The sequence below is a fragment of the Artibeus jamaicensis genome, unplaced genomic scaffold (assembly GCF_021234435.1).
Source record: "Artibeus jamaicensis isolate MK-2021 breed Jamaican fruit bat unplaced genomic scaffold, CSHL_Jam_final contig_3214, whole genome shotgun sequence".
NCBI lineage: Eukaryota > Metazoa > Chordata > Mammalia > Chiroptera > Phyllostomidae > Artibeus > Artibeus jamaicensis.
In genome coordinates, this window is record NW_026521760.1 from 877,459 (window position 1) to 896,212 (window position 18,754).

Genomic DNA, 18,754 nt, shown 5'->3' on the forward strand with positions numbered 1-18,754 from the left:
GCAAAAGAATACCAGGTAAGAAGCAACTTGACAATGATTATTTAGAACCAATTAGTGAAAGAAAAGAAGCAAACAACAAAAGCACCTCACCTCAAAGGCACCTGTAGAAGGTATTTTGAGAGTTTGTCAGCATGAATTATAAAATCACCTCTTAGTGTTGACCAGAGACTTCTTGATATGACATAAACCCCAGCTGGCCAGATCCTGTCACATGATCCCATAATGCCATTGTAGTTAGTACTCAATGGGTAAATCATCATAGCCATCAGTAAATGCAAATAGGTTTGCTCAGAGGAAAGGTCATATGTAAATAACAACATGTGAACCAAAAGCCCTGTGAGTGGTTGCAGCTCTGAACTACAGCAGGGACTTAGGCTACTCACACAGTAATTCCTGGAATGTACTTACTACTCACCACTCACTATAATGCAGAGTGTAGCAGAAAGTGGGTATTGAGCCATAGACTCCACTACTGGGGGAAGGGGGTTTGCTGACTGGAAGAAAGGCTTGTTGCAGGGTGGATTCACCTCTGAGGAGGCCCATGGGCACAGACCTGACAACCCTGCGCAGTGTGCTGCACAAACAAACGGCTCTGCACTAGTTGTTTCTTCCTCTTTTAAACAAATCCTGCAGGGGTTACAAAGATGCTTGTCAGATTTCTATTTTACTTCCTTAAATAAACCTGCAATTTCAGTCTGCTATGAACTATTGAAATTGCCATTTTCTACATCCAAAATATGGCTGTATATGGGTAATTTGATATGATTCAGCCTGAGTGTGGAATGGTCGTGCAGATTTGGTACTACAATTTAACTATGGAAGAAAGCAAGAATTCAAATATGAACACTAAATGCCTTATTTTTTTTCCAGAAAAGCCCTATTGGGTTAAAAGAGAAGGCAAATTCCTTTTAGCTGCAATTAGTGTAGCTAATCACACAGTGCCATGAAGTGTACACAATATACAGAAGAGACCAAGATTACCCTTGAGAAGTTTATCATTCGTATGTGAAGATTTGGCTAAATATAGAAAACAGTGTTTCCACTTTCTACACAGCAGACAAAAATGGCTGCATTGTAAAGTGCAACTAATCCTTCATAAACTATATTAATGCCCCGAAGTATCGCTTACTGACCTTATGTTATTTGTGCACACCTGCCCCGTTCTGAAACACACACGTGCAGGTGCGTGTACATACACACCCCTCTAACTATATTAGATTTCTTTCCAGGACTGGCTGCATAATTCATAGGAACATAAGAATTCCAAGATGGCAACTGGAGAGCCTTAAACTAGGGCCCTTCTAAGCATGGAACCCTGTGTGGCCACCCAGGGTGTGCCCAGGAAGCCAACCTTGATTCTTTCTGTTTCTCAGGTATGCCAGCCTCATCCCCACGCCAGGGCTTTGGCACTTGCTATTCTCCTTGCTTGGACTGCTCTTCTCATATCTGAGGTCTCAGCAAAAATGCTTCCTCCTTAGAGAGAACTTCTTTGACTATCCTGTCTATAAAAGCATCTTTCAGGGGTCACTCTATATCTTGCTTCTGTTCCAATACTTTGCTACTTTCTTGCTAATTTATTTATTTACTCATTTATTATTTTGTTTCTTCCCACTGTAAACCCCACAATAGAAGTGAACTTTAATTCACTCATTTGCACTTGTTCACATGGCTCCTCAAACATGCTTGGTATATAGTAGATATCCACCATATATGCTGTGATGAATCAATAAAAAGACTAGGTTAACAATCATAATAGAATCTATCAATAATTACTAAGATATTAACAATTTATTAGAAAACTGAATTCAGCTATCATTTTCCCCCAACAAAGCTAATACTCACTTTACAGTAGTTATATAACAAAAATATCCAAATAATGATAAAAGATCACAAAAACTAGGACTCTGATCCATTGCAGGAACTGTTACCATTAAAATAACTTAGGTTGTACTATTAAAAGCATCTTGTAACATACTTACTTTATTATATCTTTTGAATTTAAGAGTCAAAAATAATGTCTCCCTAAGTGTCTGCACTTTGCTTTTCATGGCTCAGCTGGTTCTAGCTAGAGAGTGGGCACTGCGTGCAGATCACGGTTGTTGGTGGTTTCATAGTTTCTAGCTACGACAAGAAATTAACCAAATGACTTATAAGCAGTGACTGTTGAAGAATTTCTACGTATCCAATGAGATACGCAATGCAAGCTAAATAGGAGAGCATTTGCAATTTAAAATATAATTTTCCATAATGAAAATGTAAAGCAGTCGTTCCATTTTATTCAGCATGGCAGGTTAGGAATCCCCGTGAAGCTACATTGAAGCAACGAGTGGATTAATAATTTAATTTAGTTTAGAACTATGCAGTGGGGGTGCCGCAACCTTTTATTCTGTAGCCAGCTGCTGACCCTAATACGGATGAACCAATTAGACATCTTTATTTAATTGTTGAGTGACCCACCTAAAAACTCACTAGGAATTTTCATTTTCAACAGCACTCAACAGTCTAAAAGAATCCTAGTTATCCTCCTGGTGGAGGTGGGTGATTGGATGGAAACTCACAAAGGAGCTCGGCAAACGGGGGGGAAAACTGCGAGATCATTTTAGCCTGTGTTCTGTAAAAGAACATCTTAATATAATGAGCCTTTTTTCAGTCTCCCTTGGCAGAGCACCAGCCCTCTCAGATAACCTCACACAAAGCAAATACCATTTGTCTGAAGTTACATTTGCTCCTTGTTATCACAACTTATGCCACTTAATTCATTATTCAACGAATTCACTTTCTTGTTTATTAGATGCAAGGTAGCCGCTTATCCCTAAAGGCCATGCATGCAAAAGACTGCTTGTAATCCTGTCATTTCAAACCTCTCCAGGCTTTTACATGGCTTCAGGAATTAGGAGGAAAGGAGCAAACAATTTAGATTTATTCCTGATGATATTAAATCTGTACATGATAAAAGAAATAAGAAAGAAAGAAATGTTAACCTGAAATTGGTTGATTTGGTGAGTGGCTTTAGATGTTATCTTTACATGTAAAAGTTAGTACATCCACTTGCTTCCCAGAATAAATACCTTGAATTATTCTTCCTACATTAAAGAGGAATAAATCACACACATCTGTTTTCTTTTATATAGGATGCCTACAAAAAAGTAATATATCTTATCAACTTCATTTCAAAGATGCAGGCCAGCTCGACAATTTACATGCTGAAAACAGATATTAAGCATACTTTAAAATCTGGTATCTGTTGTGTTGAGGCTTTTGGGCCCCACTCTTTAAGTATATTTAATGTTAGATTAAAACACATTGAAAATGGTTTTTAATTCTTTCAATATGGGTATTTCAAGATTTCTTTTGGTTGTCAGTAACAGGCTGTGATAAATATATTCTGAATAATACAGAACAGTACAACTATTTGAACTCTTTACACAACATAATGGTCAAGATATTTTAATTTGATTTGGTAATCTTATGCTATTAAAATCATTTAAATGTAAATGAATTGCCACATTAAACAACTTTCAACTCTGCTCTTAGCGCAATTAATATTGTATAAAATTATCTGCCTAATTATACATAGTATGTTTACATAAAACATCCAGGCAAAAGCTACAGATCAGAGGCTGAGTGTAAAATATTTTAAGCTGTGGGCTGAAGTCTTCTACATTTGGAAATCTAAGTGGCTTTTTAGTATTGGTGCTTTCTGTTACTGTAGACAGTTCTAAATTTCATGCTTTACTTATTTAAATGCTATACTTATTTCTTAAATTTTCATAAATATATAGCTTTATAACATTATCTAGCCAATGTATTTTAAACCTGCGTACATTTTTCACAAACTAACAGGCATTTGTTTTCTTCAATTAATTGACATGATGAGCTAACTATTTGAGATGCAACATTAGTTAATCAACAAAAGCCACAGAGAACATCTGAATGCAGCATAGCATATACATATATGCTTGGGACAAAAGACTTAATGTCTCTAGAAAAACAGAAACCACTTGACAGGGTCCCCCATTTTGTGAACAGAGTTGTGACTAATAAAATAATGTGTCCAGAATTACCTGCAACTATCCTAAGGAAATACACTTGAAAACTCACATACCTGCTAACTATGGGTTCTACTGTAATTATCACCATTCTTCCAAAGCATCATTCATATAAATACAGTGATGAACAAATTGATTTACTTGAATAATTAACCTTTACTATAGCATAATTACTTTAAGTAGAGATTAATGTTTTCTATTCAGCTTAAGATATATACCTACCAGAGAAATCACAGCCACTAAATATACTACAAAAATCAATTGTTTCCTGCCACTCTGAGGAATTAATATCAACGATGAAGTTGTGCAGTATTTTAAAAAGCTTATGTTCATCTGCGTATGCCATTAAACAAAAACAGCAAAACAGAGCAAAATGAAATTAACAAAGTGGTAATAAAATACAAATTTTTGTTGATATCTTAGATATATAACTTTATTCATTATTGTACAACTCTTGGGGTTTTTTTTTACATGTGGGAGATTTAAAAAGTCACCCAGTGATTTTTATAGTGCAACCGTATGCTAGATAAAGATATTTAAGCTGTCAGTATAAACTGCTTCTGTTTTCATTTTGCATTTAATTTCAATGCCAGACTCAAGGCATAAATTTTTCATCACCTGCAATGCTATGAATAAAAGATTAAAAAAAGAACTGAGAAGAAATTCTAACACATGCGGTGCATGCAGCACATTGTGCAGACACAGTATTTATAACTAGATGTTTAATTTTCATCTTTTTTTTACGTCAGGAACATTATTATTTGAGTTAATACATTATGGAGCTAATTTCTAGCATTTAGCTTTGCAGAATTCATGTTTGCCTAGTTTGGGCCAAATAGGCTATTTATTCCACTTGGAACCTGAAGTGTACACCCTAAGATTTACATGCTACTTTGTTAGCACTGCAAGGATCTATTACTCTTGTATTTCTAGAAAGGGAATATTTCAATATCATATATTTTTTTGTTTTATTCCATGAAATAGCATGTATATTAACCTTGCCTGAAAGTTCAAAGAACTAAGAATTACAGAAATGGTCTCTCCTAAACTCAGTTCCTCATTAAGTTTTGCTTCATGATCTCAGCCGAAAGATATAATCAATCCCAAGAGGAGAAGTTATGAGCTCAGGGTCGAGGCTTTTTTGTTTAGAACTTAGGACTGTTTTCCATAGCACGATGTATCTTCATTGTTACTTTATTAGCTGCCAAAGGACACAGAGACCAGAACAATTTCTAATTCTCGTCAATAAGAGTCTTAGTGAGCAAGAGATGCACAAGAGCCCTTTCTAATCTCATCGGGAGGAGCTGAGGCTAATTAGCCTTGTCAGTCTCAAACTTCAGTCTCTTACAGCGGTCAAGAACCTACCAATGACTCCAGGCCTGTTGGGGACAGAAAGAGTTAGTCCCTTGGATATTAGTGATATCTAATAATGTCTAGCTTATTGTCTGGCTCTAATTGCTCAAACTATTTTTTATGGTTATTGAAATTAAATCTAGGAAAAGCTTTGGGAAAAAATGGACTAAACCATGTTCAAATATATTATTATCAACGTGGTATCCAATTAGCTTAGTTGGTTAGCTGATAGTGCTAATGAGACCTAGGTTGGCTGATAGTGCTAATGAGACCCAGGTCATTGGTTCAATTCCAGGGGGACTAGTTAGATTACTTTGTTCTGTGGTCACAAACGAATACCTCATCTTATCTAGCTTGTCTTAAGTGCTATTAGTCACCAAAACAACCAAATAAGAGACTATTGATTGGTCAGTACCCATCTATCCCTCCAACTAGTCTCTAGGGGGCATCAATATTATCTTTTTGCAAATATCTCACAAAAATTAATATTTTCATATAAAACCTTTTTTTTCCTTTGTGGGTTATGACTGCAAAGCAAGCACTTTATATCTCCAAAACACTTAATGAGCTTTAATTAGCTAGACTTCATAACTTCTCTATGATGTTGGCAAGTTTAATTAAGCTTACTTTACAGATCATAAAGCTCAAAACTGAGAGGTTAAGTCACTTGTCTGAGATCACTTTAAATGTCAGGGGCATCTCTCAGATGAGAGTCCCTGTCTTCTGAATCTCATTCCATCTCAGTACCCATGAGACTGCTCTGCCTCTAGCCTGAAGTCACACTTGTATGTCACTATATTATCACATTATTGTTCATTATGCTAGAAGACACAAGCTTAGTGAAAAGGCATGGTGACTCGTGGGGTACAGATGTATCTCCCTTTAAGCAACATAAATGTGTGTAAATTTGGATTTATAAATAGATAAATTAGAGGGTATCATGTCTCATACAGTCTATGCTATTCATGCCCTACCTTCCCAACTAGACAGTATGCACAGGGACCAAACCATGTCTTAAATCTCTTTGAATTCATATTCATAGGTATTAGTAAATATTTATTCATTACAATGACATGTGATTGAAGGGGAATAGGAGAATATAAGACTTTATACCCTATGGGAATGGCAAAATAGGTGATGAGATAAGCTTTTCAATGTTGGGCAGAAATGGATTTTTTGTATTGAGCCTCTCTAATTATAGCAATTCTAGTTTGATATATTATATGCAGAAGCTTTATAAGAAAACCTAACACATATCCTGGATACTAAGTATTAAGAGGATCTACAGAGATAATACATTTAAGGAAAATTTTTGCAAACAGTAGAATGCTTGAACAGCAGAGTAGAAGAGGCAGCTTGATGCAGTTACGGAAGGTGGAGACCACACCATGCGACCCAGTGGCATCCTGCCCATGGGGAAAAGGCGTCCTGAGAAACGTCGTTGTTCATTATGGTATGGGCAAAAAACTGATGGCAGAGTGGGACAGGAGAAGTAAATATATCTTTGATTTTTTAAAATTATTATTCATAAGATGATTTTGTGTTGTACTTTTTTCATGCTTGAATCTTTAGGATAAAATCAATTTACCTAGAACATTTCAGAAATATGGCCATTTTGTGAAAGTATGCCTGTATAGATTTTTCCTCCCTGAGTTATTGACTTGGATTTGATTCTCTTAGTAAAGGATCAAGTCAAGAACTATTGGGATTGTTTTAAAAAATGAGGCGCTGTTTTGGAAATAGGTTTTAACACCTATACGACCCATCAAGGAAATGGCAGACTCAGCAGCAAACTCAAGGCATAATGTGCACGTTTCCCAGACGTGGGCCAATCTGAGTTAGTCATTTCAATAGAGTTATCTCCTTCCTTCCTGTTCACCTCTCACCATTGAACCTCTGGGTTTGGGGACCTCAAAAAAAGAAAAACCTTCTGAAATTTACAAGCTGGCCTTATCACTAGCTTTTGTAGTAGTTAGGGATAATCACTCTATTTTTTCTTATACATGAATAGTCTGCACAAACCATTAGAAAGTATCAGTGCAAATTTCAGTATGGTCAATACAGTTCAATTTTCATCTTCTGATTTTTAAATATTAGTGAATTAGTGTTTTATACCATTTGAGCTTTGATGATAGTTTGCCTCTTTATTGTATGAGAAAACGTACTGGGCACCAGTATTTCAGGGATGGTCTCTTACCAGCAGATTATTGTTTGTTAACATAGGAGGGTTTCAGGGTCCATGAACTTCCTTAAAGTATATGCAAATTTGGGAGGTATATGCATATGTTGCATGTTTCTAGCAGAAAGCTTTTCTTAGAACTGCAAAGGAATTCGTGTTTCCAAAAGAAAAAAGGGGTATGAATCACTACTCTAGATCTGTAGCTTGTATTCTCTTCTAAGAAATTAATATTCATCTCTGTAATAATTAAAGATCTGTTTATACAAATTTAGTTGAATGTAATTTCCTTATGAATTAGTGGGATCTTTAAATTAATGAAAAATGTTATATCTTGTTTCTAATAAGGAAAAAGAAAGGAAAGGGACACATATCACAACTAAAAATTTACACTAATTATAGTGTTTCTATATTGAACACTGGGAGAGATTACCAGGGGCAGTTAGAGAAACCTCTTTCCATGAGATATCTGAGATAAAGACAAATCCTCTTTCTAAGAGACTGGAGGTATAGTTCTTCCTAGGAAGGAATATGCTAGATTAGAGATCTTGGGGTCATTTACAGGTCTGTGATCCCTTTGATATGTGCTTCTGGGAGATGTAAATTAAGTATTTTTATTCATCATCAATCAAACACATCACGTCAGATACATGCTATGTTTAACTAACCTGTTTTTTTAAAAAGGAAACCAATTTTGAACCAAAACACACACACACACAAACACAAACACAGAGGGTGAAATGATAGAAAACTAGGTTCTGTTTAGATTTGTGCAATCAGCTCACAGAGTTCTCAAAAGGAAGTTAATCTTGCCCAAACCTTTAATGTTTTCTTTCCTCCCAATTGCCTTAGATACAAAAAGTTGGATTTGAGATAAATTAAATGTTTCTCAGCCCATCTAAGCTTATTGAAGGAAGAAAAAAAAAAAAAAGAAGAGTCTTCATTCCTTCCCGGGTCAAAGCAAACAGAATGACTCGGGAAGGGCCCTGGGAATACACGGTGTAAGGAGTGATCCATGTGATGCCGAAGGCCATGCAAATTAAGGAAATTTGAAAGACTGCTTATTGTTAGTCCTTTAAGATTTTGGCTTTTTGCTAGTTTGCTTGTAGTTCCTTCCTTCTAAAGATTTCAATTACCTAAAATCAATTTTACTTGGAGGCTGGGAGAATACATTTTCCAATCATGAAATTAATTGTTGGTGAGTATTCAACACAACATTCAAAGAGTTAATTCAAAATTCCATTGTCAAGAAATGTAAAGGAATGGAAGGAAACATGTGTTTGATATTAAAAATAACAACTTTCTATATCAGCCTTTAAAAATCAGTACTGATTTCAAAAGGCATTGATAAGCACAGGGTCAGCATATTTTTTCAGTCATGCTCTTAGGAAATATTCATTTAATATGCTCTTCTGAACAACTGGTCCTGTTAGGATCTTACCAAAAAAAAGCTTTTAATTCAAAAGGAGGAAGGGCATGGTATTGGTAGAAAATTGTAAAAGGTTTATGAGGTTTTTTTTTGATTAACAAAACTGAGAGCCAAGACACCTTCTGTTTCTAATCATGTTTCTATTAACTTGGATTTTTTCCCCCAACCTGAAAATGTAGGGTGAAATCTTATACTTAGTTCTATGGAGGCATTTGTCCATATAATAATACATTACATTTGATCATTTAAACAACAGATCTATGACCAAAAAACCTTGTTAACAATGGGCATTTCACCTTGGATTTTGTTTTATTCTAATATCATTACAGTGCATTTAAGAAAATGTGCACACACACATAAAGGAGGAAAAGCAAAGAGAATGACACAGGTACTGAGATACACCGAGGTTTCCTAATCAACACTAGGTGACTTCAGGTTTAGGGCACTGAAAAGTGATGGCTTAAACTAAGTTTCAAGGCAGTATCAATAGTGTGAGGAGTGACCTAATAGTGAGAAGAGAACTTCCTTAGGTTTCTACAAGGTAATGCCCAGACCTAGTCACATATTTCTAGATTTTTCTTTATGCTGGAAATACTATAGAGTGGCCATATGGCTGCACACCAGTGGACACTGAATGATAAGCAGAGGGCCATGCAGCATTTTGGTGCAATCTCTCACTACTCAACGGGAAGCTCCATGCTGGCTGATGTGTATGTAATACAGTTCATTCCATTATTATGTAAGGTAAAAAGCTAAATTGTTAATGTAATTCAACTGCCCCTTTTGTAAAGTATGTAGAATTGCTTTTCCCATTTGGTTACTCTGGGGAGTGACTTTAAATTTTGTTAGGTAGCTAAGTGTATATGAACAATTTTGAAAAAAGAATTCCTGCAGATATAGATTTGACATGTGGACTTTCTTCTCAATTTTATGTGCCAGTTTATTTAAATGACTAAGATTGAACTAACTTTTGACCTCAGACCATTATTTTATCTATAACAGAGAAGCGTGGCTCTACTATTTCTTCACAATAATTTTGTATGCCTCAAATTCAAGATTCGTACTTTTAGCGAATCTAAATTGATCATCTTCTCAATTGTTTGTAAGCCTGTAGGCAACTTATCAGTAAGGTGAAGAAGCTTAGAATGCCCTCAGTCAGGATGTGAAGTCACTCATGAAACACACAGTGTATTTTGCAATACTGCTATTAAACAATCACTAAAGTTTCAGAATGACTTCAAATGTTTTCCGGAGCTTTCCACATTGTTCTCTAGCAGTATTCCTATCTATGATGTATTAGCCAACTAATGACTCAATGTTTTAGACTGCTGGACACATATGTTTGAATTTTTTGAAGTTTTTATTGTACCATAAATTATGTTTAGACACAATTTTGGGGGTAGTTCATTATTTAAGTGAGCCCAAAACCTTGGGGAAGATTAAATTAAAAGTCAAGTTTGTGTCTGCTTCATTTTTAATAGTTTCCTGGTGCCTTTATTCTATGGTAATCTAATTTACATTATCATTAATATATATCATGTAAATATATGATTCCCATGCATAATTTTTCTAAGCAGTAGCATTACTATTATCTTATATTTATAATTATTTATTCATTTCAAGTCATCCAGTATGATATTAATGAGGCATGTAGTTAGATATCTTAATTTGTTCTTATGACTTATAATTAGTTCAATATAAAGTATCTTGAAGTTTATAAAAATTATTTTTGTGTTACATGCATGTCCATATATATAAAACTCAAAGATTTTCTTTCTTTAATAATATACTATAATAAGGTTACAAGTGCATTGAAATTCATCTTGTTAGAATGGTAGTAATATATCCCACCAGGACTACTGTTCCTAGTAGCAATTTAAAATAATTATTGTGAGACTTGATGCTAGACATCAGGTTTGCAATAGAATTACAATGAGGGAAGTGTATTAGAGACAAAACATTGCTGGAAGAAAACTTCATAATGGTGCAATTTGGAACTAAGCCTCAATTTTACAGTAATAGATTCTCTTTATGATGGCACAAAGGAGTGAATGCACTTAGCAAATTTAAATCTATTATTAGTCACACTTTGTGGATGGCTGTGCGAAAAGGAGAAAAGAAATTAGCTTTTTAAGTATGTTCTTATATAAAACAGGTTCCAGTAAGAGCAGTCTTATATAAAATCTCCTTGTTACGGTTCAGAAGCACCGTCAGTCTTTATAACAGCAGGGAGTTTTCCAGGTTTAAAAGTCTTTCCAAAATACTTCTGGAGGTCTCTAATTTCAAATTATAAGTTTCTGAAGTCCGAATATATTCAAGGTAAGCATATTAGTTATTTACAGAAATACATTACAGCACAAGAAAGACAGAGTTAATTTGGTCTCTGCTGCTTACTATAATCTCTCTCCTTGAATGAAGAGGTATTTGTAGTTCACGCTGGTGCTATACCTGACTTTAATGTGATTTCAATTACAGTAAGAGAACTCAGCAGCATTAAGCTGGTATGATTTGTCACTCGTCCATGTAAAAGGAGTTTCAATGGGCAATTTTGCAAAGGAAACCAACAGCAAGAATTACGTAGGCATTTTCACTCTAAAATCAAAATATTAAAATCCAATCTTCCATTGTCAAGTTAAGTAAAATGTTATATTTTTGTTTTAATTATGGTCCATTTTTTTCTCTCTCTTCTTAAAATAATACTGAGAACATTTGATAAGAGCACAATTAAGTTTTAAAATAACATACAACACTTTCATAATATTATTGGCTGAATATATAGGGATGCAGCTATAATCCTTAAGAATTATTAAATAATGTTCTTATCTGAGATGATTAACATAACTATTTATCTGTGAAAAGGAGTAGAATAACCCAGTGGAATTGGAATAGGTTAACCATATATACAAATTAATACTGGTAGGTTGACAGGATAAGAAAGCAAGGACCGACAGTGGTCACCTGTAAAATAAAGTTCTAGGCAGTCTGAACAGGGCAGATAAAAAAAATAGTCCAAGGGAATTATTTTTAGAAAATGATTTTCTCATAAATTTCCACATTTACTTCTCATATTCATACTTAATATTGCTTTCCTGTGATTCTGTTTTGCTTTTGTAGCTGCCTATGGCTGTATTTGTTTAATAATTTGAGCACACTTTTATCCTGCTGGGATCCAGTTAGTAGTTTACACATAGGCTCAGCTCTGCCAACACCAAGTTAATGTGTAAAATATACACTTTCTTTCCTTTACTTCAAAAGCACCACCCTCTTCCAGGTCTTCTCCTACTTCTCAGTCTATGGTATGCTGTTATACTTCAGCTCTATGTCATATTTCACCCACTGCATCCTGGGTGGTCTCATCCATTTTCATGGCTTCAGTTAGCATCTATTTGTCGAGGATGCAAATCTGTCCTTATACTGAACTCCAGACCCATATACGGAGTATCTACCTCAGACATTCCATAGGTGCCTCAACCTCCATGTGCACCAAGCTGAAGTTGGCTTCCGCAGTCTCCCTGAAACCAAATACTATATTCTTCCCCGGATGCTCATCTTAGTGAACCATCTACTCAGTTGGCCAAGCTAGAAACCTTTGTCTCATCCCTGAAGCATATTTCTTCCCTCTCCCATGTCCAACCAATCTCTAAGCTCAGAAACTTTTACTTCCTATTTCAGAAATGTATTCATTTTCACCTATTCCCACTGCCACTTTCCTAGTTCAGAGCACCATCATTTCTTTATAGAATGATCCTAACAATCTCCTATTTGGTTTCACCTCACTCTGATTGATCCATTTTCCATGTTACAGAAGGAAGAGCCTTCCAAACCATTTTTCAAAATTGGTAAAAGATCCTTTGCCCATTTCTAAATTGGATTGTTTGTCTTCCTGGTATGAAGTCATATGAGTTCTTTATATATGTTGGTGATCAAACCCTTGTCCGAGGTATCATTGACAAATATATTTTCCCATATAGTAGGTTCCCTCTTCAGTGTGCTCGTGTTTTCTTTAGCCATGCAGAAGCTTTTTAATTTGATGAAGTCTCATTTGTTTATTCTTTCCTTTTTGTCCCTTGCTCTAGGGGACATATCAGTGAAAGTATTGCTGCATGGAATATCTAAAAATTGCATGCCTATGTTCTTCTCTAGGACTTTGAGGGTATCATGACTTGTATTTAAGTCTTTTATTCATCTTGAGTTTACTTTTGTGTATGGCATAAGTTGGTGGTTGAGTTTCACTTTTTTTGCATATAGCTGCCCAGGTCTCCCAATACCGTTTGTTGAAGAGGCTATTTTTACTTCGTTTCATGCTCCTGCTCCCTGTTTCGAATATTAATTGACCATAGAGACATGGGTTTATTTCTGGGCTCTCCATTATGTTCCATTGCTCTGTGTCTGTTCTTATACCAGTATCATATTGTTTTGGTTGCAGTCAGACACTTCTCCAAAGAGGACATACAGAGGGCCCAGAGACCTATGAAAGGATGCTCAGCATCACTAGCCATCAGAGAGATGCAAATTAAAACCACAATAAGATACTACTTCACACCCATCAGAATGACCATCATTAAGAAATCAGCAAACAACAGGTGCTGACAAGATTATGGAGAAAAGGGAACCCTAGTGCACCATTGGTGGGAATACAGACTGATGCAGCCATTGTGGAAAACAGTATGGAGTTTCCTCAAAAAACTGAAAATGTAACTGCCTTTTGACCCAGCAATTTCACTACTGTGATTATACCCTAAGAATCCTGAAACACCAATTCAAAAGAACATATGCACCCCAGCATCCACAGTGGTGCAATTTACAACAGCCAAGTGCTTGAAAGAGGCTAAGTGCCCACTAGTAAATGAGTGGATCAAAAAACTGCAGTACATTTACACAGTGGTATACTATGCAGAAGGAAAGAAGAAACTCCTACCCTTTGCAACAGCATGGATGAAACTGGGGAGCATTATGCTAAGTGAAATGAGCCAGGCAGTGAAAGACAAATACCTTCTGCATTCTTCACCTTTTCCTAGCTACGCCTTCATGCTTCAGAACTCAGCTTGAAAGTCTCTTTGGCCAGGAAGGCTTCTCTGATCTTTCTATCTCTATTTTTAGCACTTAACAAACTTAACACTAACTGTTTATCTTTTCTGCCACTAGACCAGGAGCTCCGTGAGGACAGGCACCACACCTTTCTTGCTCACAAAATCGCAGGGATTAATACAATGCCTGGTCTTTGAATAAGTGGTTGTGTATGAAAAGAAGCAATTAAAAGAGATTATATACATATTTACATATTAATTTAAGGATTGTTAAGTAACTACAATTTGGCTGATCTTTAGTAGTGATTTTGGAAATAAAAGAAAATAATGAGCTGAAAGTGGGTAGTTTGGAGTGTATAAATGCACACTTGCTCAGAATGCTTACAACCATATAACAATAGCCAAGAAATGTCTAAAAATTGATCAAGGGGTTAAAAAAAGGCATGGAATATGGAAATGAACAGAATGGGAAGGGATAGATAAGGATAGATTTCTTGGTGAATGTGAGGTTTTAACTTAAACTTTAATGAGGTAATAATGGAAAATAGGGGTGAAGGCTTTCCAAGTTGAGAACAAGAATGTAAACAAGAGAATCAGGGGACTGGGGGGATGCAGTTCCCCAACACAGGTGCTTTGATTCTGCCCAAAGGGAGACTCAACCTTCTCCTCTCTGCGACTTGAAGGTAAGGACTCCATCTGCGACCTCATCTACAGTAGCTATGCTCTCCAGAAATGGACGAGGAGAAACATACTAGACGTGGTTCTCAGTGGCCCTGTGTGTAACACCTTGGAATAGAAACGTTATTACTAGAGTTTTAAATGTCCAACCTTCAGGAAAATATTATTAAGTTCTAGGCCAGTAGGTGCTTTAGAAATCTTAAAAGAAATATGAAAAGCAAGATATCCAGTCAGAGAAAATAGCATAGGAAGACTTGCTTGTCTTTCTCATCCAGCTGCCATGATACCAATAACCTCTGGTTCACTTTTTGCCCCTTCCATTCCAGTACCCAAGTTCTCAAAGATGTTTTCTCTTAATGGTCTTTCATATTGGTCCTTTTCATTCTATCTCCACTGTTGCCATTTGAATGTAAGTGCTCATCACTTCTCGTCTGGAGAACTTCTTGACTTTTAACTTCATTCTTTCCCACTTAAGATCCATTCCCCCCCCATGTCTGCCAGAATATATTCCTGTGCTTGACATTCATTCCCACTCCATATGTTTTCCCTGTCAGAGTGATACCTGCTCCCATTTCTTCAACTATCACCTGTACACTAACGACTCCCACACTTATGTTTTAGTCCTGATCTTTCTCCTGAGTTTCCAAGAGGAAATTCCACATATTCCCAAACAAACTTGTTCTCCTTCTCCAAGGGCTTTTTCTCCATATGTCTCATTTTCTTAATACTATTACCTTGCTCTGAGTGGGTGAAGCGATAAGCATTAAATATTTTTTTTGCTTTTCCCACAATTACTTAAAGTATTTACCAATTCTTCTTCCAAAGCTTTCCCAATCTGCTTCCTTTTCATGCCTGCTGCACTGTAGGGATTCTAGTCATCAGAAATCTTTTAGTCTTTAGTTTTCCAGGCCTGTAGTACCTCCCCCTCTGATCTGCCAGGACAGCCTCATAGTAAGTCTCCAAAGCCCTTTCGGAGCGTAGGTTATGGGATGATGCTCCCTGAATCCAGCGGACATTCCAGTCTTACTTCCCACCACACTTCCCATGTTTCCCTTCCCATCATAATGAACCACAGTCTCTATTTTTGAACAGTGTCAATTTTTTTCCACATCTCTGTGACTCTCTTTGCTAGTGCAATTTCCTCCGTCCGGCATACGCCTTCCCTCTTTCTAGCTGGCCAACTCCTATAACTCTTTTCACTCCATCTCATAAGTCATCTCTCATATGCAGTTCTTTCTCTTTGCCCAAGTTGACTTAATTGATTGCTCACCTGCATTCTGATAACACAGTTAAGGACATGTGTAACAATGTGTTGTGACCAGCTCTTTAGGACTGTCACTACTACATGGTCAAGCACAAAGCTGGTTCACTGGCTAAACTAGGAGTTCCATGGTGAAAATATGAGTTTTGTCTCCTCCAGGGCCTCACACAGCCTTTGCTACCTGGTAATCAGCTCATACATGTGTGTGCAATGAATGAATGAATCAATGTGTGTGGAATAAACAATGCCTACTATTATTGCTCTGTTTTCCTCCATCAAAGCAAACTTTATCAGAATGGCAGTTGAAGAACTCTTTCAAATTGTCTGGTCCTTCCCCAATATCACTTATTTTTCATGACTCAGAAACAGTGCTCTGTGCCTCATGTGGGTTGTAAATATCCTTTATTTGTATTTATATCTACCACATTTTCAGACCATAAGATGCACCTAGGTGTTGGAGGAAAATAGGGAAAAATTTTGAAGCAATAAATGTGGTAAAATATTTAATAGCATAAATAACATAATATTTTACCAATATAAATGTAAACAGAACTCAAGGGCAGCATTAACAACCATTATTCCTCCCAAATTGGCACGGGGGGGAGGGGGAGTGCATCTCATAGAACAAAAAATAAGGTACTCTGAACTTCTGCTTATTTCTCCTACTTGAAAAAGGTTCTATCTCTCCTGACCATATAAAGTCTTTGAGTATGTCCCTTTCAACTTAGAAACTCTAAAACGCCCTGCATTTCATGCAGGTTGTGTACTAGTTTGCATTCTCCACGCCATATTTATGACATGATTCATCACATACACAGTCTCTTATGCACACACACACTTGTATATCTTTTCTAAAGTCTGAACCATATGAAATTGACAATGTTGCATCTACAAAAGCGGCAATTTCATTTGGCTCAACTCAATTATAAACTTTTTGATGGCAAGCTACTATGTTATAAAAGTTTTTGTGTTTTTCTTGGGTACGATTCTATGCAGACAGTAGGCCAGAGGTTTTCAAAATGAGCTCTTTGGATCCTATGGGCCCCAAAGATCCTTTTCTGAGTCAGTGAAAATCAAAATAATTTTCATAGTAACACTGATATTATTTGCCTTGTCACTGTGTTGAAATTTGCACTGATGGTGCAAAAGCAATGGTAAGTAAAGTGACTGGTGCCTTTGCACAAACCAGTGTAGCAGCACAAAACTTTACTAGTACTCACTGTATTCTTCATTGCTATACACTTATAGTAAAAAAAAAAAAAAAAGCCAGTCTGACTTAGGGATGCCCTTGATGAATCAGTAAAAATAATCGATTTTACAAAATCAAGACCCTGGAGTAGACATCTGTTTAATATTCTGTGTGATGCAATGGGAGGTGCATGCAACGTGTCCCCACTACGGACGGGAGAGCAGCGAATGCCCTGAGCAGCACTTGCATTGTTGAGTTGCAGGCTCAACTAGCCACCTTTGTCATGGAACACCAATTTTATTTGAAAGAACAATGGGTCGATATCTGGTAGATATCTTCTCAAAAATGGACAAAGTGAGATAGTTATTTCAAGAAAAGCAACTGATAGTATTTGTTGCCAATGATAAAATTCAAACATTTAAGCAAAATCAGAATTTTGGAAAATTGTGTCTGCCACCATAAGCTTGACAGCTTCTTAATATTTAATTATTTTCTGTTGAGATCAGAGGTGATATTAACAATGATAATTTTTTGATATTGTATAGAAAGAAGTGTCAACATTTGAAAATCTGTATAACTCAGCAAAGCATTTTTCCCAAATGAACAATACATGAAGTTACTAAATGTTACATGGTAAAAGATCCATTTGAAGTCCAAGATATAGTTTCATATTTTACAATGCAGCTAACCTTTAAGAAGCCACCACTTGGTGAGTTTTGGTATAGTATTAAAAATATCCACAATTATCTGAAGTGGTAATAAGAATATTCATATGTATCTGTATGAAGTGAGATTTTTTTCTCCACTTACTTCAAAGCAGAGCAATATATCAAAACAAATTCAGTGCAGAAGCAGACGTAAGAATCCATATGTATTAAACCAGACATTAAAGAGATTTGCAAAAATATAAAACAACGCCACATTCATCACTGTTTTTTTTAAATACAGTTTCATAAAACCTGTTAGGTTAATATGTATTCGTTTGTTACTTTCAAGAGAACTAACAAATATTTTAAACACTTCTCAGTTTTAATTCCTAATATAGTAAGTATCAGTAAATACACATAAACAAAAGCTCTTTGGGGTTTCCAGTACTTTTTAAGGCTAGAAAAGTGTCCAGAGATCAAACATTTGAGAACCACTGCTGTAGGTGCATAACAAACGTCTGGTGAGTTAGTGAACAGTGAAGGAATACAAAGGAAAGGAGGAAGGTAACTATAAGCCTAATTATATGACAAGGGGTCCACTTTTGTGGGCTGCCTGAAGTACTTGGTTGTTACTGTATGAATGAGGATTAAATCCTACTCAGTTTCAGAAAGCAATGAGGTGTTCCATCACAGACAAGTCAAATGTAACTGTTTTAAATGAAAGCAGGACTAATTATTCTCGAAAATAAAATAAATATTTGGAATTTCCAAATAAAAATTCCAAATTCATGAAGGAAATGCCTCCCTCACATTGCACTGGTTCTAAATATCAGACAAGATTTTTCAGCCCTACTTTTGGACTTCTCTTACATTGCTTTAGAAAATGCGAGTTATGAATGCAACTACTGGGTATCTTTCTGGGAGGCTGGGTCGCCAGTGCACAAT

The 18,754-nt window shown here is 36.1% G+C and overlaps 1 protein-coding gene across 2 annotated transcripts in view; it reads right to left on the reverse strand.

Annotated features, from left to right (window-relative positions):
• The window catches only part of KIAA0825 (KIAA0825 ortholog), a 412,101-nt gene that overhangs the window by 83,642 nt on the left and 309,705 nt on the right, over positions 1-18,754 (reverse strand). The window lies entirely within an intron of this gene.